Source organism: Cydia strobilella, chromosome 2 (assembly GCF_947568885.1).
Source record: "Cydia strobilella chromosome 2, ilCydStro3.1, whole genome shotgun sequence".
NCBI lineage: Eukaryota > Metazoa > Arthropoda > Insecta > Lepidoptera > Tortricidae > Cydia > Cydia strobilella.
In genome coordinates this window covers 20,421,500-20,447,360 of record NC_086042.1, presented here as the reverse complement: position 1 = coordinate 20,447,360, position 25,861 = coordinate 20,421,500, and the positions used below count along the sequence as shown (strand labels likewise).

Below are 25,861 nucleotides of genomic sequence, written 5' to 3'. Positions count from 1 at the left end.
CCCTTATGGATTCGTCATGTTTGTCCTGTTCATCCGCATGTCACAGCCACTTTTTTCCGAAACTATAAGAACTATACTGTTGAAACTTGGTAAGTAGATGTATTCTGTAAACCGCATTAAGATTTTCACACAAAAATAGAAAAAAAAAACAATAAATTTTGGGGGTTCCCCATATTTAGAACTGAAACGCATAAATTTTTTTTCATCAAACCCATACGTGTGGGGTATCTACGGATAGGTCTTCAAAAATGATATTGAGGTTTCTAATATATATTTTTTTCTAAACTGAATAGTTTGCGCGAGAGACACTTCCAAGGTGGTAAAATGTGTGACCTCCCCCCCCCCCCTCCTGTCACTTCTAAAATAAGAGAATGATAAAACTAAAAAAAAAATATGATGTACATTATCATGCAAACTTCCACCGACAATTGGTTTGAACGAGATCTAGTAAGTAGTTTTTTTTTAATACGTCATAAATCGTAAACCGCAATTTACCTTTCATTCAATCAACTCAAATATAAAAGTGGGGCTCCCATACAACAGACGTGATTTTTTTGCCTTTTTTTGCTTAATGGTACGGAACCCTTAGTGCGCGAGTCCGACTCGCACTTGGCCGGTTTTTTGTCTGTTAAGGCGGTCAGAAAAATCCTTAAATAATATAGGCAAATGTTAGAAAAACGTCCTGTATAAAAATAAACCCCCTAAAAATTGTATATACAGATGTCAATCACAATGAAAAATTAACTCTGGTCAACGCGGGATTCGAACCCACATCTTTGGATTGCCGGTCCAACGCGTTCAAAGGGAAAAAATATTAACTTTTAAGTTTATACCCCCTTATCTTACACTTCTGCATACAATTGTTTTCACCTTGGTTTTATGAAATGTTACACAGGATATTGGTTATAACATGATACTGAATTTTATACCGACAGGTACAGTCAGCATCAGAAGTACCTGAGAGGGCCAGGTATTCAAAATGATCTCAATTTGCTCTCTTATACAACAAAAGATTTGCTCCGATTATTATGAGTTGAACATATCGCCCATTTAGCTACTGCTGCTTCAACCAATTATACTTTTGTTTATGTTATTTTGTATAGTTTACTGAAAATAACATGTATATATGGCTTTTAAAATAAACAAGAGAAGATGAAATTGAAACATGAAGCCAAAGTAAGTACCTCTCGTAAATAAATATCATATCCAGTAAAGATTAAAAAATAAGCCAACGTTCATAAAACGGACATTAGCAGACAATCGAATTTAACGTGTGAGACATATTTTAAAATATTTAGAGTACAACGGTTACACTCACTTGAATTTTTAGTCGCCACTGACTAACAACCGAATGAAAAATCAATAGTAAGTACTTTATTGTTGAGACGGGTAATGTAGCTATTTGCCGGAGGCGCATTAATTTTAAAGCGGACGACCTTAGTAGTCTATTTAATGTTATATAGGAACGATGCCGCTAAATGCCCTCCCATTCGAGTCACATAGATTTTCTCAAAAATGGTTAAGAAAACTTGAGTTACAAGCAATCTGTATATCGTAAAAAGTTCTATTTATTTTAAGTAGCTTTAAGTTTATTTTTCTCTTTTCAAATTGCACGGTGTTCTTGCAAACGGTGCTAATATAATAAAATTGTTTAATTTTGCTACATAATGTTTCAAATCAATTTGTTTTCTGTGTATTTTATAATTTTTGTCAACCGTACATTAGTTGATAAATTTGCTGTTTTTTTAATTACCTGAAACAAACAAAGTCAAATGGAATGCTAATATTTACATAACGAAGACAATATAAAACAGCGTTTTCATACGATTACATCCATTGCTCTTACAGTCAGGTCAACAAAGTTCCATCATCAGTTCGTGATTATGACAAAACTACTAAAATATTTTATTTTATTAAAACTGTGTGTATTGCAAAACGTTTACCAAACAGTTTCACATTCAATGCAAATAGATGAAAAACCTACAAATGTATGTTTTCTAAATGTATTTTTTTTTTACTTTGCGATACATAATTACGTTTTTAAAATTAACTTAATATTCTACATTTATAGAAACTAAATGGCTTAAAACTTTTCTCTCGCATGTGCTAGTGTGTCACCAATATATAACTCATATATTACATAACTTTATTTGTGCGTGATTCGCGGTAACACATTTGTAATACATTATTTAAACTTTTTCTTTCAGATGACAAGTGATAATGAAAATGTTACCGACGTAAGATTTGATTCGGATCCTTCAGTTTCAAAAAGGACTATTGGGGCGCCTATATCACTTTTGATACATCACATAAAGAAACGGGCATTAAATCCCAACCAAGGATCAAGTGAGTTTTAAGACGTTCGCCAGCGGTAACGACTACCTACCTTTAGCCGTTACCATTTAAAATACTCAATCAATCAAAAGTGGCTGCATAGATTTAAAATGATGCCCAGAATTGGGAAGAAAAGAATATCTAAACAAACAGCATACAGGTAGTTAGATAGGGGTACAGGTTTTAGGCGAAATTAACATATTTAAAAAAAATTCCAGGTTGGTTAAAGTACGTGTGGAGACAGAGACAGTTTAAGATCCCGCAAATGTTCCTCACGAACATCCGGAATCTTTGGGCAGTGGACCCAGCCGGCGGCCGGCACTTGTTCGACTCCGGGGTCCCCTTTGGCTCCGTGTACCTCGTCAAAACGTTGTTGCTCGACAATTTATTCCCCAGAATCGGAAAAAATCAATAAATAATTCATATTTTTGCGCATTATTGTAATACGTAATTTTAAGCACGCAGGTACTGTATTGGGTGGTAGTACAATCCACATTATAATTTTAATACTTTGGCTATAGGTACTTAATTCGAACTACGAGTAGTAGGGGAGGGGAAGCCTAAAACGAGTAAGTCTGTTTCATTGCGAAATTAAGTGCGTATATCAAAGCATGCATATGTAATGATTATGGGAACACTCGTGAGTTCCCGTCCGACACCAGAGTAACCTATGATAAAATGTAACTTCATGGAATAGTGAAATTGTAAAAATTATGAAAGGAATGTTATACCATCGGTTAATTCGAAAACTAGTATATCTATAATAATGTAGATAATGACGGGCGACAGAGAGGTATGGAAGAAAAACACATACTGTGCCGACCCCAAGTGAATGGGACAAGGGCAAGCGAATGATGATGAATGTAGATAAAACTACGAGTATATTATTTGGCACAATTTAACTCCCAAAGGCGATAAGGGTGCAGGCGTTGTTTAAAAAAAAAATTGGTACGGGTCGCTCTGATCGCACGTGATGACGACAAGCGACCTGATGGTATTACGCTCATTTCAAGGAGGCTGGGGAGAGGACGCTGATGTGGGACGCCACATGCGTTGATACGCTGGCGTCGCACCTCTATGCGACCTCCTCTATAGCTGGAGCTGCGGCTGCAACAGCGGAAGCAAACAAAAGGCGCAAATGCTGCTCCGTCCTTGGCGACGGCTATATATTTGCGCCTTTTGGGGTGAAAACCTTCGAGTCATGGGGCCGAGTGCCGAAATTTTATTCAATGAAATCTCCCAACGCCTAGTTGATGCATCCGGTGACTAGAGGTCTGGCAGCTACTTAAACTAGCGGATAGGCCTAGCCATTCAAAAAGGAAAACGCTGCCAGCCTGATGGGCACCTTGACCTACGAAGAAGACCTGGGGAGCATATTTTATTTGTAGATATACTTTAAGTTTCATAGTTTGTTGTTGTTGTTGTTGATGTTGTTGATTAGCTTATTCGATAAATTGTTTTTTTTTTTTTGCTTTGTTGCACCTAATAAATACGTTTAATTTAGAAATGTTTTATTTTCTTTGTTCTACACAGAAAACCTTTCATGGCTTAATCTTATATATGTCCTTAATAATGCTTTTAAAACAATTGTAGTTTCGATTGAGAATTAGTTATTTAAACTCTTTTGTTTTGGAAGTTTGTTATTGAAGAAAATGGGCCTGAAATAAGTAGGTACGTAGTACGTAGGTACGTTAATTAATGATATAACTCTTATGATTAAACATCACGTAATGAATTCGAAAATTCCCCGTTTTATAATAGACTACCTACCTTTATTTAGTTGCAAAATACGACTAAAGGCCACGTGTATGTATCACGTGGCCGAAAGGGTTTAAAACAATTAAATTAAACGCTTAAGAGTTATTGTTATACTTGGAAATTAAAACTAGACGGAAAAGAAAAGTATCAAGTAATTTCATCTTAAAGTAAATTCTAGAAATAAAAACAAAATAAGAAGAGTTCCTTTTACTTAGAAGTTTGGAACTTAAACAATAGGTACGCCTGTTCAGAAAATCCTCTTTGTTTGTACATTACTCTACAGACTAAATAAATCTTTATGTGGATAACTTCCTGACAGACCTTTGTAAATGCTATCTTGTTTGCGGCTAAATTTTGATTATGACTGCAGCGGTGCTACTGTTGCAGTATTGCTACAAACTGCATTGCTGCTGCAGGATGCAAGAAATTTTAAACTTAATAATTTAATTTACACAGGAGTGTAATTAACATTTCCTGCAGCAATACAATGTAGCACAGCAACGCTGCAGCAGTAACGCTTGTGCAGTCTGAATTAAAACCTTTAGTTATCAAACATGCAATAAAATAAGTTTAATTCCTACCTCTACCTAACTCGATTAGTTGTTAAATGGCATTCAACTTGGAAGTCATAACAATGTACTGTGGCACATTGTAATAAATAAATATCATCTGATCATCTTGCACAAACCAACCTAGGCCCACAGTAAGCTCAACAAGACTAGTATTTTGTGTGTCTAGACGACGATATATTGATAAATAATTAAATACCTACATGGAAACAATCATAACTCAGGAACAAGTGTCTGTGATAAACATTTAAATAAATTCACTTACCATGATTTGAACCCGGGAACTCCAGGATTTTCAACATGGGTCTTGAAATGTTTTTTTTTTTTACCCGATGGAACAACAAGCGGAGTTGAGAGCATTTTGTGACACTGTTTTTATACTGTTGTCTTTCTTGACTATGGAAGCCAACACGAAGAGACCCTTTCGACAATTTAATGATATGTAAATATGAGGAGTACACTAAGTGAATGCTGCCCTTGACCGTGTCGTGGAACGCGCGCAGACGAAGTGCCCATTAGGGTTAGGGTAGGGTTTATAGGGTAGGGTTTATTATTGAGAGTTGATGAGATCTAAACTAATCTACATTTCTAAAATGTTATAAATTGAATACGTTAAAAATTTGAATGCACCTCGTAGTAGCTCGTGAACGGGTACAGAGTAGTATACTGGGAGATAAGAAATCCGGAGGTAATTGGGCGATTTATCATGATCCATCTTGCAAGGAAGTGTTTTAATACTTAGCTAAATGCGCCGATATACCGCTTCCAATCAGTCTAATGGGATCCTCATCAATCTGGATATGCGATCAGAACTACATATGACATGTTTTCTTATATAAATTTTATTACTACTTTATTTTAATTGTAACAATTCCTAGTTTTACTGGTATTTTATGTTTGACAATGTATTTTAATTAAAAACTGTAATAGATGTCATATATTAAAGAAAAAGTGACGAAGCCCTCCAGTGGTAAAGGCCGGATTCGAACCGGCGTCTTTAGCTATCGCGGCTAACGCCATGAACCCCTAGGCCACCCCGCCACAAAATATTTAATAAAATAATTTGATTTGTTCCCAAACTTGTTAATGTATTTTAATGTTTTTTTTTACTTAGTTTGTTTTTAGAATATCAAGTACTTATGTTGCTGTGCCCTGACAGGGTAAAGGATGACTCTCGCTAGACCGGGCCGGGGTCGGGCCGGGTGTCCGGGGCGTCATTTTCTATGACGGCTGATCGGTCTAGCGTGAGTCATCCTTAATGGTTCTGCAATGAATAATTAAATTTAATTATTCTTCAAAACTGATTGGAACGTTGCATTTCATCCTAAAGAATAACACAATAGGTAGATACAATCGAGTGTGAAATATGGGTGAACATATCTCACTCAAAAATATATCCCCTATTAGCTCTATGTTGGCCAATTAATTATTGAACTTGACTGTACCTAATTCTTGGAAAACTAAATATAAAGCCATCTTCCACATTAAAAACTAGTAGCCCTCAGTATTGTATACTATAGTTTTTTCTTGAACGTGGGCCAAAGGAACACTTAAAGAAGGCAATCAATCTTGCCTAGACATTGCAGAAAAACTGTAGAAAGAAACTAGAAATTCTGTTTCACTGTTTTTTAGTTCTCGACCCAGATTATGAAATAGGAATTGGTACGCAAATTTTATAAAAAAAATGAAGACTAGATTATCACGAGACCGTATAAAGCCAGACGGTTTTAATAGCTAGAGTTAGACCAAGATTTTGATAACACACGCAGTGCAAGTGTTATTTTAATCGCCGAACTTCTATGAAATTATGACGTATAAATAACAGTTGCACTACGTCATCATCATATATTTAAGAGTAAGACTAGAGGTCGGTAGAGCAATTTCCATGTTTGGCGCTCTGCCTTCTCTTTGACAGCCTGATACGACACGACGTTGAGTTTTTCCTTTATTTGATGCATGTACGCTCTCCTTGGTCTTCCCTTCTTCCTCTTTGCTTCAACTTTCCCTTTTGCACTGCGTATGCTATCAAAATAAGTAATTGCAGATTTTTCTTGTTCTAACACTACCTACGCATATTTTGTTCGTACGGCGACCGGAATGATTTTGACTTTTGACAATTATAACACACTATAAATTATAGTTTTTGTGACATAAGCGTGCATAATTGTTTTCCATCGTATTTTCTCGGAAACGTTCGTATCAAGCTACTTCAGTCAACCTCTCTACTATGGATGGTATAGAAAGGATGCCAATCTCTTATGGCAGAATTGTTGCAAAAGTGACCGCTTTCAGCTTTAAATAATAGTTCCTAATCTCTCCGGTGGCGCTAGTTAGGCTCTGGGACACGAGTATAACATGAACCATATAAGGCAACAAATAACCCGACCAAATTACGTAGGTTGTTTTTGGTAGTATTTCGGTGTATGGTGGCGCCGCCTAATTACTGTTCTTGATGGACACTTTTCATACATAGAGATTTGGCTCCTTTATATAGTCTCCATGCTCAGTACTTTTTGTACCGATACTGACTGAAATAACAAGACACGTTCGTACGTTTCCGTGAAAATACGATGAAAAACAATTAAGCAATCTGTTTTAAAAAGAGGAAGTCTTCAACTCAACGAATGATGTAGAATATCTATTAAATTTTTCTGGAAATCTTAGTACTGAGTTAGTCAATTAAGCGATTCGAAAATTATATAATTTGAAAACTTTAACCTGAAAAACAGCCGATACAAGATTATTTTATACTTAAATATAAATAGCATTTCATATAAGTACGAAAGAAAAAGTGATTAATAAAATAATATAATCAGAGGCAATTAATTTGTTTCCTAGTTATATGGATATCATTAAGTACATAGTTTATTCCTAATAGTTCAATCGTGAACACAAACATAATAATTACGTAAGATCCACATAAAGGGTTGAAAGAATGAACATTAACATTACTCAGAAATCTTGACTGCTTTTCGCGTCTTACATAGTGATGTGTCACACGATGGTGTCTAATATTTCTCTTCGATTTTTTTAGTTTTAGGTATATTAATTATATCCTAATGATTATACTCATTATAAACAACAATTAGTATAATAATTACTAATTTATTATTATATACAATAAAAATATTCCTTATTGCATACCTCTACAGATACATAAAACAATACAATAAATACAACAACTCAAAAAGATGTGAACAATACAATAGGCGGTCTTATCACTAAAAAGTGATCTCTTCCAGACAACCTGTAGGTAGCGGAAATTAATTTAATGTCATTGCAGTAGGGGTTCCAGATGCAATAGAAGAAACCTGGCACAGAATATACACAAAACAAAACAAAACAATATACCAAAAAAAATACATAATATATAAATAAATATAAATACACAAAAATATATTAAATTACACGTAACAATTTCAGCAGAGCTATACGAAAAAGGAAGAAGAAAAAAGTATCACGGAGCAGCAGATAAAGAATTAAGTTTAAGGAGTCTCTTGAAATAAATAAGAAATTGAGTGCACCTTAAGTATGAAGGCAATGAATTCCATATTTTTACAGCATATGACTATCCTTTTTTGAGGGTTTATAAAATCAGTCAATGATTTCCATACTTGCAATGTAAGATTAAAAAAAAAACCGGCCAAGTGCGAGTCGGACTCGCGCACGAAGGGTTCCGTACCATTACGCAAAAAACGGCAAAAAATCATTTGTTGTATGGGAGCCCCCTTAAATATTCATTTTATTCTGTTTTTAGTATTTGTTGTTATAGCGGCAACAGAAATACACCATCTGTGACAATTTCAACTGTCTAGCTATCACGGTTTATGAGATACAGCCTGGTGACAGACGGACAGACGGACAGCGGAGTCTTAGTAATAGGGTCCCGTTTTTACCCTTTGGGTACGGAACCCTAAAAAATGTCCTGATGAGTTTCTTAAATACGTCTGTTGTTCTTGAGACAGAGGTTTCCCCTTACGAAGGGCCTTAACTTGCAGTAGTTGCAGTACAGTAATAAAATAGGTACTTATTTCTTAAGAATTAGTTTTGTCATTTTAATTTTTTATCGTGCGTCCATCTGAAGTGTGTACATGAGAAGTTAGCGAATAATGCTATTCTCTGAGTTTAACATTACCTTGCTTCAATTATTTATACGTTTATGAGTTAGATGCCCATGCGTAAAAAATCAAAATATCTCAAATTCTGTAAACAGAATGTCCCATCCCTATACTTGCGTAATTCAGAACAAACCCGGTGAACCCATACATTATTTACTGGCGCTGGCACGGACAAGTTTACGGGCCCTACATTGCCCTCTCTCTCTATTGTGTCAAAAACACACAGTGAGTGGGACGCTTTCTTTATATCGTTATATTTACTGCAGATCGGTTATTCGTTATGACAATTGGACGAACAAATCATGTCTTTTGTACACGTGTATTGTTTACGTTTTATTTTATTTCTGTATCAAAGCTCTTATAAAGGCTTTGTTTTTAGGGTTCCTTGTTCGAGTAGTGTACAGTAAGCAACTCAAATAATAACTTGTTTTTCCGCGTTCTGATTCCGCGTCCTCATTTAAACTCGTATTTGTTCTAACATATGACCTCTAGACAACTTGGAATGACATATAGCTACCTACCGGGTGACCGGACGGCTGAGACATAGGTACCAAGCCCAGCGCATTGGCGTTGCCGTCCAGCAACGCCGCCAGCCTTCATCTGACCACGCTACCGGACAGCATAGAGCTGGGGCCATTTTTTTTTCTAGGCATTTACTTTTTAGGTGGGTTTAAATTAGTTTTTCTACTCGTCGACTATAATCCGTGTATTACAACTTCATATGCAACACTACAACCTTACTCTTTTCAACTTTGGATAGTCTATGGCACTTCAGACTCGAGCATAAGAACTTTTTCGATACGGTTTAGTCAATTATAAAAATTCTGAAAATAGAACTTCATACATTTCGATAAAATATTTCGGACAAAATCGAGAAAAAAACTGTCTTAAAATTATTATATGAATTAACAAGGAGCAGGTACCAGGTGTCGTTGACCAACCCGCCGGGCCCCGGTGGCCGGGGCGCGTACGAGATTGAATGAAGGTATCGCTCCGCTCGCGTATCTTAGCTGTACCTATACGAGTACCTACTTTTGGTTTGTTTACCTATATGATTCTACTAGTTGAAAGTATTTTTTTTTGTCTCGTAGAAAAAGTATTGTATACAATAGTAAATCAGGCAACAAGGCCCATATTACACATACCTTACAGACTAACTATATATATGCATTTTATAAACTTAAAAACTAAACACTATTTAGGCGACAAAACGGCGTGGCTCCGTTGAATTGTCTACTATTTGTTTAGGCCATAGTTTCATTAATTTCTGTTAATTAAAATTAACAGAAATTACTTACTAAAGTAAGTAGAATATAACGATCATATTTTATTACGATGATGAAGAACTTATCAAGAATGTTACAAACTTCGCCAAAATAACAATTATGTTTCAAAAATTACTTGTGCCTGAAATCGTAATCTGGCGGGCAAAATTAATAACCAAGTTTTTTCGTATATACCTAAATTGTGTTTGCTAGCTACATAAGTATGAACACCTACCTAAATTCTCACTTTGTAAAACTCCTCGAGAATCATGAGTAGCGCATTCTTTACACTGGTAACTCATGTTAGTTTTGTACTTGTGAGATAAAACAATACCGTGAAAGGGTAATCTTGTATATAAGATTTGCCTGAATGTTGTTTGTTACCTACTTCACTCGCGGCTTGCTGATCTCTGGAATGGTTAGTTCAAGCAGGTACTTACCTACGGCAGCTTCTACAGATAAGCCTTTAGAAATGGAAGTGAATGTTTCTGAGCTTGAGAATTGTTATACTAATGTAATAAGGTAATAAGTTTAATACACACAAAATTCGGAGGAAACGTATAGGAAGCCAGTACATATTGATGATATTGACTATAGTTATAGACTAAGCCTAAAATTAGCAATTGGGTAAGTAAGTGATTATATTTCTTGTCGATAGGTAGGTACTTTTAGTTTTGGAATATTATCTTCTTAAGGCGGTTCCCTGAGCCAGAAGGCGAAAAATCTCCTTATATGATCATGTTTTTTCTAAGAGGAGTTGATATTCGTAAACGTGGAAGAAATATATATGTAGTTCTTGACTTTACTTAACAACATAGCTCGATAGCCTAGCTAGCTTATACTTCGCTCGATACAATTAATTCCCAAAGTAACCTCTAACCCGGACTTTTAATCCTGCTTTACTCGGTTATTTATTATGTGATACTATAAACAAAAAAAGAAGAAAAAAACAATCTTAACATAAATAGTAATTTCATAGCTTTAGAATTTCGATATTGTAAGGTAACGTTTTTAAAATAAATAAAAACCGACAAAATTCGATCAAAATTGACACTTGGCGCGTATGTTCTTTCCCGTTCTTTCTTGCGAAATGTGACAAAGACAGCGGCAAACCGATGGAACGGCCTTAACGAACGAGCGAGCGAAGCGAAGTGAAGTTCTTACAATTACATTTAAATTGGAACACACGGCCGGCTAGGGGCATGTTCCGGCATTTCGATGTTTTTAAGCTGAACTATCAGAGGATAGTTTGATGGACAATAACTTAAGTAAATTTGTTATAATTTAAATGAAATTGGGTAAACGTGTAGATAAAGGCATTATATTTTAGTTATTAAATTATGAGCAGGCTCTATCAAGAGGTTATGGAGCTAGAAGAGCGTAGAAGGCCAAAAAACTATTTGTGAGGGGACTTGCTATTCTAGTCATATTATTTGCAGGAGGGCTATGATGCTTTGTCACCATTTCATTTATAATTGTATAAGTGAAAAGACGGCATATCTGATAAGTGATATAATTGGATATAAAGTCGCGAGGATAACGTATAAGTGACAAATGATAGCGATGAGGTTTTGAAAAATCAATTTTAAAGTCGATAACTTAAGGTGTATTTTAAAGAATAGATTGTTAAATCACATTCTACCACTTATCTATGTACAAATGACATAGATAGTTATAAATTATCCATGGTTTGAGCTTTTGAAAAATCAATTCTAAACAAGTTTAATTAAAGTGTATTTTAATGAATATTTGGCTAAATGACGTCCTATCACTTATCCATGTACATGTGATATTGATAGTTAAAAATTATCCATGGTGTAAGCTTTTGAAAAATAAACTCTAATTGAGTTTATTTAAGGCGTTTATTAAAGTAAAACTTTTATACCGTCGCCTCAAATTTAACCGTCTTTAGCATGTCGCATTACAGCAGTAGTAAAATTCTATTTTAATCATATATGTATGTAAAAATGTTCTTTTAAAATGGAAATATGCAATGTAAGAATTTTGTGGTACGGTTTGAAATTGTGTTACGATTACGACCCTATCGAATTCATTGTTTACCGATGTCCCCGAAGGCGCCTGTAAAAACTAGGCCTACCCATTGGAGTGCCGGCTTTCGCCTGCCCTTTAGCCCCTTTCGTTTCGACGCCCTGTCTGAGGCCTAGCGCTCCGGCTCCGACCAAGTCCCCGCTGCCGCCGCTAGATGCGACGGTGCACCGTGCACACATCGAGAGTGTATCGACTCTGCAGTATCGTGCCAGACGTTAATTGTGAATTGTTTAGTTATACATAATTATATACTGTGGTTTGTGTTTGTTATTTGATATAAGTTTCTCATTTACTATGTTACTATTTCATGGTGTTAGATGCAATGAGTTCTCTGTCTGAGTCGTCGTGCCCCTTACTGTCTTGACTCGTCGCGAGTGTTCACGTCCCGAGGTCTTAAGTCGCATATTACTCGTTAACACAAAGATGTTCCCCGCCTCATGCCTCCGCAACTCGCCGGCGAGGCCTCTGTTCGCTTTAATATCACACCACCATCACCAGCTCCAGCTTCACAAACACATAGCTGTAGCCTGGACCAACTTGTTTCATTAAGGGTCAGTGCGAGATTTTCGCCACATTCCAAAAGGGGCGAGGAGTATCGCCGCTAGTAACTGATGTAGTATCATTGATAATTGCATTACAATTAATGGATTGAACGAATGGTTCGCCCTCCTATCTTTTTCCTACAGAGCCCTACGAACGCCTGTATCAGAAGAAGCAGAATTTCTTACCGCCATGCCATTTTAAATGCGTCTATCTTTCTCAAACATGCATGAATTAGGTATTTTATTTAGTAACTAGCTTTTCCATGTGACTCTGATCCTATTAGCAGATGCTTTTAGGGGTAAACGCTATCCTATATGTTAATCTTATGAATGATACTTTTTGTTCCGCCATGTAAACAGTAATCTTCATGTAAGAGTCCCGGGCAAGCTCGGCCGAATTTCACCTTCCCATACAAACGGAGTTTCGTTCTCATTTTAAAACTACGTGTTGGATTTTAATGAAACCTTGCATATACGATAACATGAGGTATATCTAGGTCTGTAATTAGTTTATATAGCTCTCGTAAACGTAAACGAAATAGAGCAAAAACAAGTTTTCTATAAAAACTTATATTCGCTGTATTTTTTTTACTATGGTATCTGAAGCTACATAAACTAATTATAGCCGGGCTAGCACATGTTTGGCGCGAGAGTATTTCGTCACGACATAGACTACCCGACCCCCTTTAATTCATACAGAAAGACGGGTAGTCTATCTCGCGGCGAGATACTGTCGCGTCAATCATTAGGTAAGGGAAATTAGCTAAAATTACGGCATAATTAATGGAAGACTTTTTTAAATTGGGATATGTACGTTATGGACCGAGGTTATTTTTCATCAACCCTCCCCATCCCTCCCCCTCTGCGTCACCCCCCCCCCCCACCCCCCCGCAAAGGGCCTGAAACCCGGGTTTTCTCAATTTTTAAGGAAACCGTTCAAGATACAGAAAAAGTGTGTAGGAACGAAGTGATCCTTAATAAATTTGCTATTAATCTCTTATACACACTACAGTGCTATCACTTATAGTTTTTGTGCAATCTGTCACCAAAGATGCAAATTTTTTAGCATTTAACGTTTTTTTCTTTTTTAAGATAACTTTTCTCAAAAAATTCTCACGATATCGCCCAATTTTGGTTTTATTTAAGTAAATAGTTAATATGTTCTTTAAAACTAAGTATTATTTATTATTAAACTCCTTCATTTGACGATTTTATGCCATTTTGAAAATACATCCTCGTCAAACATATTCAAAGTCAGCGAATATCCTTATTAACCACTTGTCTGTATGAAACGGACCCTAACCGAAATTCATAGCTAAAGCACAACCCGAGGGTGAACCCACGATTTTCGACCACCACATTTACATATGAAAAGTAATGAGCGAAAGAGATATAGATAGTTAGATTTTGCTGTTAGGACACTTTACGAATGGGAAACGTAAACATTTCAAAAGCTCCCTACGTGTGTCCAATGTATATGGTTCCTTGGTTACTTTTTAGGTTTCCGTACCCAAAGTGTAAAAACGGGACTCTATTGCTAAGACTCTACTGTCCGTCTGTCTGTCACCAGGCTGTATGTCATAAACCGTGATGACAACACGTGCGCTTGTTTTTTAAGAAATTCAGCACCTGAATAGATATTCAGGTCAATTTGGTATAAATTCAGATATTCTTTGTCAAATAAACTGGTCGGAATGTTTATCCTACCTATTCATAAACTTTGTCTTAAACTGAAACTGAAAAGTCCAGACTCAAGGTTTGTCAGAGAGCAATGGAACGCAGCATGCTGGATGTTCGTAGAACCGACCAACCGAGCATATTACATATAAACACCGCACTGCGATCCAAAACCGGTATTGTGGATGTGGGCATGAAGGTCGCAAAGCTATAAGTGGGCTAAATGGGGCTGGGCAGGGCACGTTGGCCGAATTAACGAACTAGCCACATACTGGATCCCACAGGATGGACCTCGGAGCAGAGAAAGACCAAAATAGAGATGGCAGGACACTTATTTAGAAAAGAAGTGGGAGTGTACATTGGACAATTTGGATAGGACTAAATAGCGGTGAGAGGGAAGGCCTTTGCCGAGCAGTGGAACACTCTTATATGTATATGTCATCATCATAACTCTTAAGAGCCTGATGGCTCTTGTCGGTGGAGTAACCGCCACGCCACTCCGTTCTTCTTTCTGCCACTGTTTTGAGCTCCTGATACGTCACTACGTTGATTTTCTCTTTGGCTTGGTCCAAAAACGCACGTCTCGATCTTCCTCTGCCTCTCCTTTTTTCTATTCTTCCTTCTATTATATATGTATAGGCTAGTAAAAAAAACACACAAAATAGGTGACATAGACAATATCTAAATTAATTGCGTGACCATAAGAGGTTCAAGTGCTGAATATCTGAAAAAAAGGCATAGAGCATGTCGGGCCATGCTCATTGTAGGGCTCCGTAGTTACCCGTCCGTCACAATAGGCTGCCTTGAATGGAACCTATTAGTAAGTAACAACATAACATAACAGGCAAAAGGGAGTAGGTGCATACCTTCGCAACGCTTTGTACATAGGTACGTCTTTTTACTAAGAAGGGAAGTTTTAGCGATAAGTCAAAAACGACTTTTCATTGAATGTCTTTCTACAGCTCTACATTCACGTTTTTTTTTTTTGTTTTGAACCCATGGTTCAAATGATAGACTTTGTACGACATATAATTTGATGTTTACCAGTCGCTTTTCGGTGAAGGAAAACATCGTGAGGAAACCGGACTGATCCTAACAATGCCTAGTTCCCCCTCTGGGTTGGAAGGTCATCAAATGAATGAGCTCATTGTGAGAATCTCAAATATATATTTTTTATAATTTTAGGATAAACAATTTAGAAGTTATTCAAGAAAATAGACAAAAAAATACCATTCCCCCCCTTTATCTCCGATACTACTGGGTCTTAAATTTAAAAAAAAACACACAAAATAGATCTTTACATATAGATTACAGAAAAACCTACAAAAATGTGCAGTCAAGCGTGAATTGGGCTTAATTACTTAGTTTTTGATCTTACCCCTACGGGTTTTTTAAAGACATTTCACTCACGTTTCACATAAAAAATACATTGCTTAAATTGTTAAATTGTGTAATGTACGGAACCCTAGGAACGCGAGTCCGACTCGCACTTGGCCGGTTTTTTTTATTCCCCATCGTAAATTTGAATGGTTTATGGTGGGCTACTCGACCAATCATATTGTCGCATTGCGTATGTTCTATCCCTCACGGGCGCACGCGGTAGGCCACTTCTATTATAGTTCGATAACTTTTATTATTCGATGACAATACAGCCCATGAGAAAAATCTAAGATCATCAGTATTTTTGTTAAAATGTTTTCAATCCTCGATTTATCGCAGGAAATGTCAGAAACTGTTTAAAAACCTCATATCATTTTTTTCGATTGATTTATATTTTATATATCCATGCCAAATTTCAGCTTTCTAGCACTAACGATCACGGAGCAAAGCCTCGGACAGACAGACAGACGAACGGACATGGCGAAACTATAAGGGTTCCTAGTTGACTACGGAACCCTAAAAAAGAAAAATCCTAATTCTCAACGATAGGCTACTCGCAAGCATGTAGACATCTCGGAAACCCCAGTATAACGTGACCGTGACATTCGTAACAACCTATGCGTAATCGGAGAGCTTACTTATACCGATTTCTTTAGCCATTGACTCGCGTATACACAATACTTGGTTGTATGAAGTAACATTGAGAAGGTTGCATATACCTACCTAATTTTTCAAGCCCATTATTTATTCATAATTTATTATTGATATAAAGTACATATTAATTACTTTCATCAGCTTTATGCATACTTATCTTATGAACTTCATTTTTAAGTTCCACATTTATTTATATTAATACAAAAAAATATAAAAAAAATTATTAGCTATATGTGTATTTATTTATATAACAAATATTAAAAAGTATACAGAAATTTACAAACTTAAAACCTACATCTAAAAATTATGGATACTATATACTAGGGTCGACTCGACAGGTACCCGGGTAAACCTCTGGCGATGGATTGCCGGGACCGCTCGTCTCCTGGGAAGAGATATCCATTTGTCCTTAAGTCAGTAAACAACCCACCACTTTTATGATTTGGTACCTTAGCTACACGTAGCTAATATTGAATAATACTTCCATAAATATGGAAGTACAAGCTTCGAAGAGTCCTAAAGAAGTTGCATTTAATAACAAAAGTTAGGTACATATGAATATGAATATGCATTGAAATATTTAGAAACACTTCAAATTACTTTTAATTTTCAAAAATACACATTCAAGCCTTATTTCTATTTCATAGTCCTCAAAATTCTACGTAAGTATGTATTAGGAAAAATGTATAAATATAATGTTACTGACTATGTATGTGATTACGCCGTATAAAAGGAACATCATTATAGTTCTTATCACCTGCGTCAGTGGTGTTCAGTACCAAAATGGACATACCTTCTATTCACCGCAGTCACAAATTGATCTAGGGACTTGCTGACGGTAGATTGAGCAATGGACAAGCCATGGTCTTGTCCAGTTCCCCTTTGGTAACTACCGTCAGTTAATAGGTGCAGTGATGTTAGAACCTAAAATAAAGAGTTGTAAGTTGGTATGTCATTATTAAACAAGTATTAAGATCAAGGTGGTGGTAAAGGTGACAAGAAAGATTTGAGGAATAGTGCAACATTATATCTTTACTTTAAGATGTGCCGGCAATCCATCGCCATGTTGAGGTTTGAGGTCGGCGTCGAGTTCGCCACACAAATAGAGTGCCAATTTTTTGCGCACTCTATAGGTATATATGTGACGAAACTCCTTGTTAGGCATATCGAATGGGTTGCATGCATCCCTTATGGCCCGTCGTTGCAGTTTTCTTTCCTCTTTTTTTAATAGCAGCAGCTGCCAAGAAGAAATGGTGTCTTGCCATCCCTACAAAGAATGTATTGATAATATTATATGTAAATAAATGGAATCCAAATTGTATATATTATAGTGAAAAAAAAAACAGATACTTACTGATATTTAACTCCAAAAACTGGTATATTTCACAATTTATATTCCACAAGTCTTTTTCGCTAATCTTAGCAGAACAAACGAAAGATGTACTATCCTCACAAAAAGACCTTAAACCAAACTTCACGGTAGAATATGATGGAACTTGCATTAATTCTAACTTAAGATCACATCAATGTACCATATTTTGACAAATAAATACTTTTAATTACATTTCATTTCATTTCAAATCCCCTTCTAGTATTCAAGTCTATGTGTTTCCACTTATCGTGCCCAGTGAGCACTACGATAAATTAATCAAAGGCTAGCCGTCAAAAATCGACTATATATCTATTTATCCAACAATCGTAGCCATTTACCGGCTATTGCTGTCAAAGTGGACAAAAGTGTATAAAAATGTATAAATCTGGACAAGTGTCATATATATCATTTAACTTATCCACTTATCATCGAATTTTAAGGTGGAAATGTGGACAAATGACATATTATCCAACGACCATGTTATGCAGTATATCATTTAACGGCTATCGTTGTCAAAAGTGGATAAGACGTCAAAACTGGATAAAATGTCAGTTTTATCATCATTTATACAGCTATATCATTTATACAGTCGAGCATCATAGCCCGGCAGGAAAGTATGGTCGAGTTTGGTATCAAATGAAAGTGCTCGGTTTACGCCTTTATAAAATATTGTATATTTATATTTACGATATTAAAATAATTGGCAAGTAAAAAATGAAATAAAATAAATATAATATAATATAAGTAGGTATTTGACATTTGACAAGAAAGGTTACGGCTTACTACAGTTACAAATACAGTTTATTTTAATCTTTATGGTGACTAAAACCTATCAGTTAAGGGCTCCACAGACCTTGCAATAAATCGCACGCGGTTTTCGATCCTTTGCCGACTAGGTAGGTAGGTGCATTCAATTGATCTAACTTTTTGGCAAACCGAGAGTTCTCAGTTTGGGGCGAACTACGCGGGGAGTCCACTATGATGTGGATTGGTTATTTCAGTTGTTATAAATGGTCTAAAAGTCTGAATTTATAATCGACTTTAAAACCGTTTTGGTATGCTTTGTAGTTCAATGCTCTTGTTATATCCTTTATACGGTCAAACACTTCTTTCATAGTCAGGTTGGAAATTGTACGTTTCTTTTCTCGTATCTTTGGCACGTACTGATTTTTCTCCTGGAGGGCCTTTTTTATATATCCCGGCAACAATTCTGAAAACGGAAAAAAACAAGTAAAGGTACTACATACTAGTATAGTGTCATTACAATATTTATATCAGTAAAATATAATACTATTTGACTTGAAAATAAGACCTAATAAAGTACCTATATACCTAAGTTCATTTTATGATACTAGGTATACCCAGGTAAACTTAAGTTTACTTAACCTTATAGTATTGACCATAACATTTAAGATGTCCTATAATATTTATAATTTATTATTATCTCCTTTTTTCATTTAACAAGATGCTAATTAGGTTATATATAGTATGAATATAAAAGTAAAATATAAAAAACACGTACAAAACAATACGAAATACATATAAACAAATTATAAAAAACCTAACCGTGGTCAGGACCGCAGAGGGAAGACTATCGGCCTTATTATTATTATTCTCTTTATTTGTCTTAGGGTCTTTATAATATGGACATAAAAGTAAAATATAACAGCACTTACAAAATAATACAAAAAAATATATAAACACATTATAAAAAACCTATAACCTAGGGTGCCGCTGGCAGCGTGGCAAGGCCCGAGCAGCCGGTGGTCAGGGCCGCAAAGTGAAAAACCGATGTACTATACGCGCCGTGTCCAAAATTACCGCCTTCTGCATCTGACCCTTGATTGAACCACCCAGCGAGAGTCTCTCCAGGTATTATTATTACCCAAGCCTTTTGGGTAAAGCCCGAAAATTAAGCCAACTTTAATTTGTATTCGGCGTTTACCCGTAAGTATACATATAGGTCTACCCAACACTCGGAAGGGTAATGTCAGAAGTGATGATGCAACACCTAACATTACCCAGCCAGTGTTGGGTAGACCTAGATGTGTACGGGTAAACGCCGAATACAGATAAATGTTGTTAAAATTTTTGGACTTTACCCAAAGGGCTTGGGTAATACTAGTAATACCAGGGTAAACTTGAGTTCAATTAACCTTCTAACATTACCCGTAACACATACATTGCGTATGTATACGCAGATCGCCAAGATCAATAAAGTTTGTCAAATAAGTTTGTTTGGTGTGGAGCTACTTATTCCCAACAAGACTTGTGTAAACAGTGTTCACGTTCCTCATGCAGGTACTTCTGAAGTTTCATTTGTAAACATTTCTGTTGTTTACACGTGGAACTGCAGTACAGTGTGAGTAATGCACTTACCTGAGGAAGAAAATAAGGCTTAAAATCTTTGTATTCCGTCCAACTACGTAGTAATTGTACGTGTATTTTGTAGACTCCGACACAAAACTGGGTTTTCGTTAGGGGGTGTTCAAATTGTCCGATATGATATCGGATGTCGGATGACCTTTGGGGAAAAACAGCTGCTAGAAAATTTCCGATAGCAAGTCCTTTTTTTTGCATTAACGCTTGCTTTTGAACAACAAACAAAAAACAAATTAAATGTATATTAAAGGCATTTTTTACTTTTTGCTTCTTTGTAGTATCATGTGACATCTGATATCGGATCGGACAAAGTGAAAAAACTCTTAAGGTTGTGTCAATTAAGGAAGTTCCGTAGTAAACAGCTTTTATTGACTTACATCTTTTTGCAACAAATTTAATGTGAATCAAGAAAGATAATACGGATTTAGGATACAACGATCTACCACACTAACAGTATATTATAAATTTGTTCAAGAAGGGTTAAAATTAATTGGTAATAAGACTAATAAGAAATACGCGTTCGGAGTGCTCCAGGATATGAACAAAGCATAAATTTGATCGAATCCGACATAAGTACATAACATACTCCTAAATAAACTATACGGAATTGGCATTCGTGGTACTGCGTATGAATGGTTTAAGTCTTACCTAATGAACCGCCAACAAATAGTTGAAATAGAATTCTACAATGACAATACTAAAACATTATCTAAAGTTAGGCCTTGCACAATAAATACAACTTAGCAAAGTAGCATGTTGGGCTGCATTTTTTAATATTGTATATTAATGACTTACCAAAATTCCTTAATACCAATATCAAATCCCTACTCTATTCAGATGATATTTCTATCATATTTCCTAGCGCAAACACCACTGAAATTACGAACACCTTAGACACAATATTTAATACAGTTTTTCCTTGCCTTGAAAAACATAATCTAATTATAAATCTGCAGAAAACGAACTTAATTCAATTTAGACCCCACCAAAGACTGGCTTTACTAATAAATTATTCATACCTATCACAAAATCTAGAACTTACCAGCACTTGCCCATTACTTGGATTGAGCATCGACGAAAACCTTAACTGGAAAGCCCACATTGATAAAATCTCTATCTAATTATCCAGATTTGCTTATGGTCTCAAACAAATATTAATTAATACCAACTTAAAAACTTTGTAGTTGTATATGCTTGTCATACTTTTGCCAAGTCATGGCTGCATTATGGTATCATTTTGTGGGGCAATAGTGTAAACGCTAAAGACCCATTTTTACTACAAAAAACGAAACGAAGATAAGTAATGAAGAAAGTTGTAGACCACATTTCACGAAATTAAATATACCTTACATCCTTATACATCATGGAAACCTGGAAGTTTGTGCGAAAACACGAGACCTTATTTGTTAAGCCCCAAAATCCCAAACCACAACTATGTACATAACTTATGTATCCGCGATAAACTTGTACAAGCAGTTCCCGCTAACCTCCATATCTTCAACAAAGGCCCTTGCTCGATGTCCATTCGAATATATATTATAACCACATCCCCCAGTATATAAAAAATTAAAATAAATATGATAACTTTGTAAATAAGCTCAAGACTCACCTTTTAACTGAATACCTATACACTCTGCAAAAGTTTATGGACAATTAAATAGGTATGTCATGTGCAATAAAATGGAACGCAATGTGTTATAATATAAATACATAGTTATTTTAATGTACACATTTTAAATATTTGAATTTAATTTGGGTTCTGTTTGTTACTACCTATTTTTTATTTTCTGTGCCATAGAAAAGTGTGTACCTATGTACGTATAAACATGTCGCCACGCCCTAGTAGGGTCCATGACTGTACTTATTTAATTTAAAGAACATCTGTAATACCATGGTTGCATACCATGGTTTGCAAAATAAATGATTATGATTATTGACGTCTCTCTTTTTTACAAAAGTGGCTAAATTTCACAAGCCGTTTTCAATTTAAATTTTAAGTATTTCTTATTAACATATTATTGAATATGGTTAGTATTTAGTTAATGCATACCACCTCCGGGGTACCGAGGAAACTCCAACTCCGCTAAAACACAACCGATGAAAAGGAGTGTCAGTATAAGCGACTGCATCGTCAACTATGTGCGTACTGGCGATTGCGCTTGTTTTCATAATATGTATGCGGTGTTTTCTCGCCAATCGAAGGAAATTTACGCAGCGTAGGCGAACAACACACGAACGCGAAGCGGCGCGGCGCGGTGCGGGGTGAATCAATCCTTTGATACCTATCGAAGGTGTCCTACGTGGGCGATCTCGTTGCGGACGCGAACGCCGTGGGAGCGCCGCGCAGTGCCGCGTCGCGCCACTTCGCTACGCGTTCGCGTATTCGCCTACGTAAGACGTAGCGTTAGGGTTCAATTAGCGTTCTTATAGTAAAAATAATTATGTACCTGCACCTTTATCACAATTAAAATTTAATATTAAGTAAATATAAATTAATTTAATTTTATTATTTTTATCAATATAAATTCATTCGTATATTTAGTTTAAAATAATTTATATTGTAATTTAGAGTATAAACTCATTCAGAAAGCTATTTGTATATAAATATTGAGAAGAGATTTGGCGTCAAATAATATAATAACTTAGTTAAGGGAACCGACACCTTCCTTAATTAAGAAAAATGCCAATGAGCAAAGCCAATTACTTATTCTTATGTATTATTAATAAACATAATTATTTAGACATATTTACTTTTAGTCTATTGGATAAGTAGCCGTACCACGAGTTGACACTTGCCGTTTAACATGAGCGACTGAGTAAACTCGATCGCCGTCCATCTCGCTCGCACTGATGTATTGGTTGGACTGCGATCGAGTTCACGCAGTCGCTAATTTAAATGACAAATGCCAACTCATGGTAGCCGTGAAGGTGCCTAATAGGTATTTAAATAGTAAAGAGACCTAGACAGGTAATAAACGTGTTAGTGTTTTGTGTCCGTGCCCAGAACATCAAACTAGCCTTATTATTTACCTACTAGATCCTGTATTGGCTTTTACACAATGTACTCGAGGTCCATTACCTTTCAGCGACAAGCGTTTACATAAATCAAGTAAACAATATATTAGTAAAGTTTGTCCGAGGAATGAGGCGGTGCGTCGCGTCGCGGCCAGATGTTGCCTGGGTATCGCAGTTCGAACATATTGGGTTTGTTCAGTCCGCAATCGCTACTTCAAGCTGGGTGCCTAGCCAACGTGCCCATCATTTATGTTCCGTAGCGTAGCGTTGTCATCTCTCTCTATCACTCTTCCATATTAGTGCGACAGTGACAGTTGCGTTTCGTTGCTTGTCTACGCACCCTGAGGGCCTACCACCGCGAACCACATTCGACGACGTGTTGCCTCTCTGTGGCACTTGTAAATTTGTACGTAAATGTGACAGGGAGGCAACACCTCGAACGTGGTTCGCGGTAGGCCCTCTGGTGTGATGGTTATGCGTTTTTAAAACTTCCAACTCCACGATGTCTGATATTGTAACCATATTATTTGTGTCGTCCTCAAGTAAACGGACGCTCTGATAGGTTATTCGTATAGAGATGCAAGCAAATTTCACCCTTATGGTAAGCGGCAATGTGGTACCTTTTACTTCAGAACGACACATTTATGCAGGAATAAGCGGCGCTCCTCCATAAGTAAGTTACCTATACGTACTAATTTCATGAAATCCATACTAATATTATAAATGCGAAAGTCTGTCTGTCTGTCTGTCTGTGTGTTCCCTCTTCACGCTTAAACCGCTGAATCGATTTAGATGAAATCCATATGTGTAGTATTTAGATAAATATGTAAATATATGTGTTGCAAATGTATGTACACCTGAAAAGGTAAAGTCTCAGTGTAACTGAACGTGTAATTGTATATTCGACCTGCAATGTAACCTGATTCTTATATACAATAAAAACTAACTAACTAAATACTCCATACTAATATTATAAATGCGAAAGTCTGTCTGTCTGTCTGTCTGTCTGTGTGTTGCCTCTTCACGCTTAAACCGCTGAACCGATTTAGATGAAATTTGGCATAGAGATAGGTTGAGTCCCTGAGAAGGACATAGGGTAGTTTTTATCCCGAAAATCATCCCTTAAGAAAGTAAAAAGCGGGGTGGAATTGAGATAATTAACGAAGTGCCTGCTAATTTGTGTGTGTATGCTCAAATTTAGATTGCTATGAAAAATTTTCCAGGCGCTATTCTTACTCTAGCTGCGGTTACTAAGTCCACGCAGACGAAGTCGCGGGCAAAAGCTAGTTTGGCATAGAGATAGGTTGAGTCCCTGAGAAGGACATAGGATAATTTTTATCCCGAAAATCATCCTTTAGGAAAGTAAAAAGCGAGGTGGAATTGAGATAATTAATGAAGTGTCTGTTAATTTGTGTGCAAAATATGCTCAAATTGAATAATTGCTATGAATTTTTTTCCAGGCGCTATGCTTGCTTTAGCTACTGTTAGTAAGTACGCGCAGACGAAGTCGCGGGCAAAAGCTAGTATATCATAATATTCCGGTTATAAGAAAATATTGTAGTTAGTTGCTAATGTATCGTTTGACGTGTCTTTTAATATGTTTTCTATGTTCAATGTTACAAAATGTAGTAGGCATAGAGTAACTTATACTAGAGCGGTACTGTCATACTAAATTTTGTAACCCCAGTAAATTCACTGCCATCTGTCGACACACTTAAAAACTAAAAATAAATATTTATAAAAATACGATAAAATGTATTTAAATATGGATAAATGATTTTGTTTATTTGCATTAATTATTTTTATGATTTTGACCCATGTTCTTTCACTGATATGCGTTAAAATTGTTAAATAACAAACGAAACCGTCAACGCCATCTATACGACAGTAGGCCAAAGCTAGTAGCGCCCTCTGAACGAGAATCAAATTTTCTTGATTTTCGAGGCACGTTTTTCCTTAGACTGTATCCATCTATTACGGAGTTATATCTATCTTTGGTAGTAGGTAATAAGCTTAATTAATCTGACTGAATAATTCTAATAAAAGGCCCACAGACTATCAGTCCGCCGGACGATATCGGCCTGTCAGTTAGAACAAAAATTTGACAGTTCCGAACAACTGACAGGCCGATATCGTCCGGCGGACTGATAGTCAGTGGATTGGCAGTGTCTTTATTCCGTACCTACAGTGATGACTGCCGTGGGATGGTATCCGTAATATTGATGACAGTAGTATGACTTTGACTAACCCCTCGGCGTACTTAATTAGTAACTAAGAAGAGAGGACTTTCAAATCATAATCAATAATTATATTTCCTGCTTTGAAAAAAGTAACTTACTAGGCACGCGATAAAAAAATTCATTCAAAGTGAATTAAAATTGATGTAGGAACGGATTATATATCTTATTCATGTGCCTATAGATTTATTATGAAATGATACCTACGTAAATCGGGCGGAATGGTAATAATTACTACTCACATTAATCACTCGCGATCGATGCCGTCATCGAGGTAATGATTCAACTTTTGACAGCTAGGCGTAATCATGAAAGTAACAGTCATTATTAATCGAAAGTAATAAAATAAAGTATGCCAAAAAAGCCAAATGCCAAATAAAGTACATATGTATAAAGTGTGTGGCAAAATGCCGGGAAAACGGTAGGAAGATGATGATTATAAAATAAAGTTCCTTTGTGGTGGCGGAATAGAAAGTATTACGCTAATCGCTGCGTAGGGGGCGCCACTA

General features: G+C 36.1%; 1 long non-coding RNA gene across 1 annotated transcript in view; it reads left to right on the top strand.

Annotated features, from left to right (window-relative positions):
- The first annotated feature begins 343 nt into the window (after window positions 1–343).
- The window catches only part of LOC134754489 (uncharacterized), a 156,705-nt gene continuing 131,187 nt past the window's right edge, over window positions 344–25,861 (top strand). The window contains exon 1 of the long non-coding RNA XR_010128894.1: window positions 344–479. This is a non-coding gene — a long non-coding RNA (uncharacterized LOC134754489). The remainder of the gene's footprint in view (window positions 480–25,861) is intronic.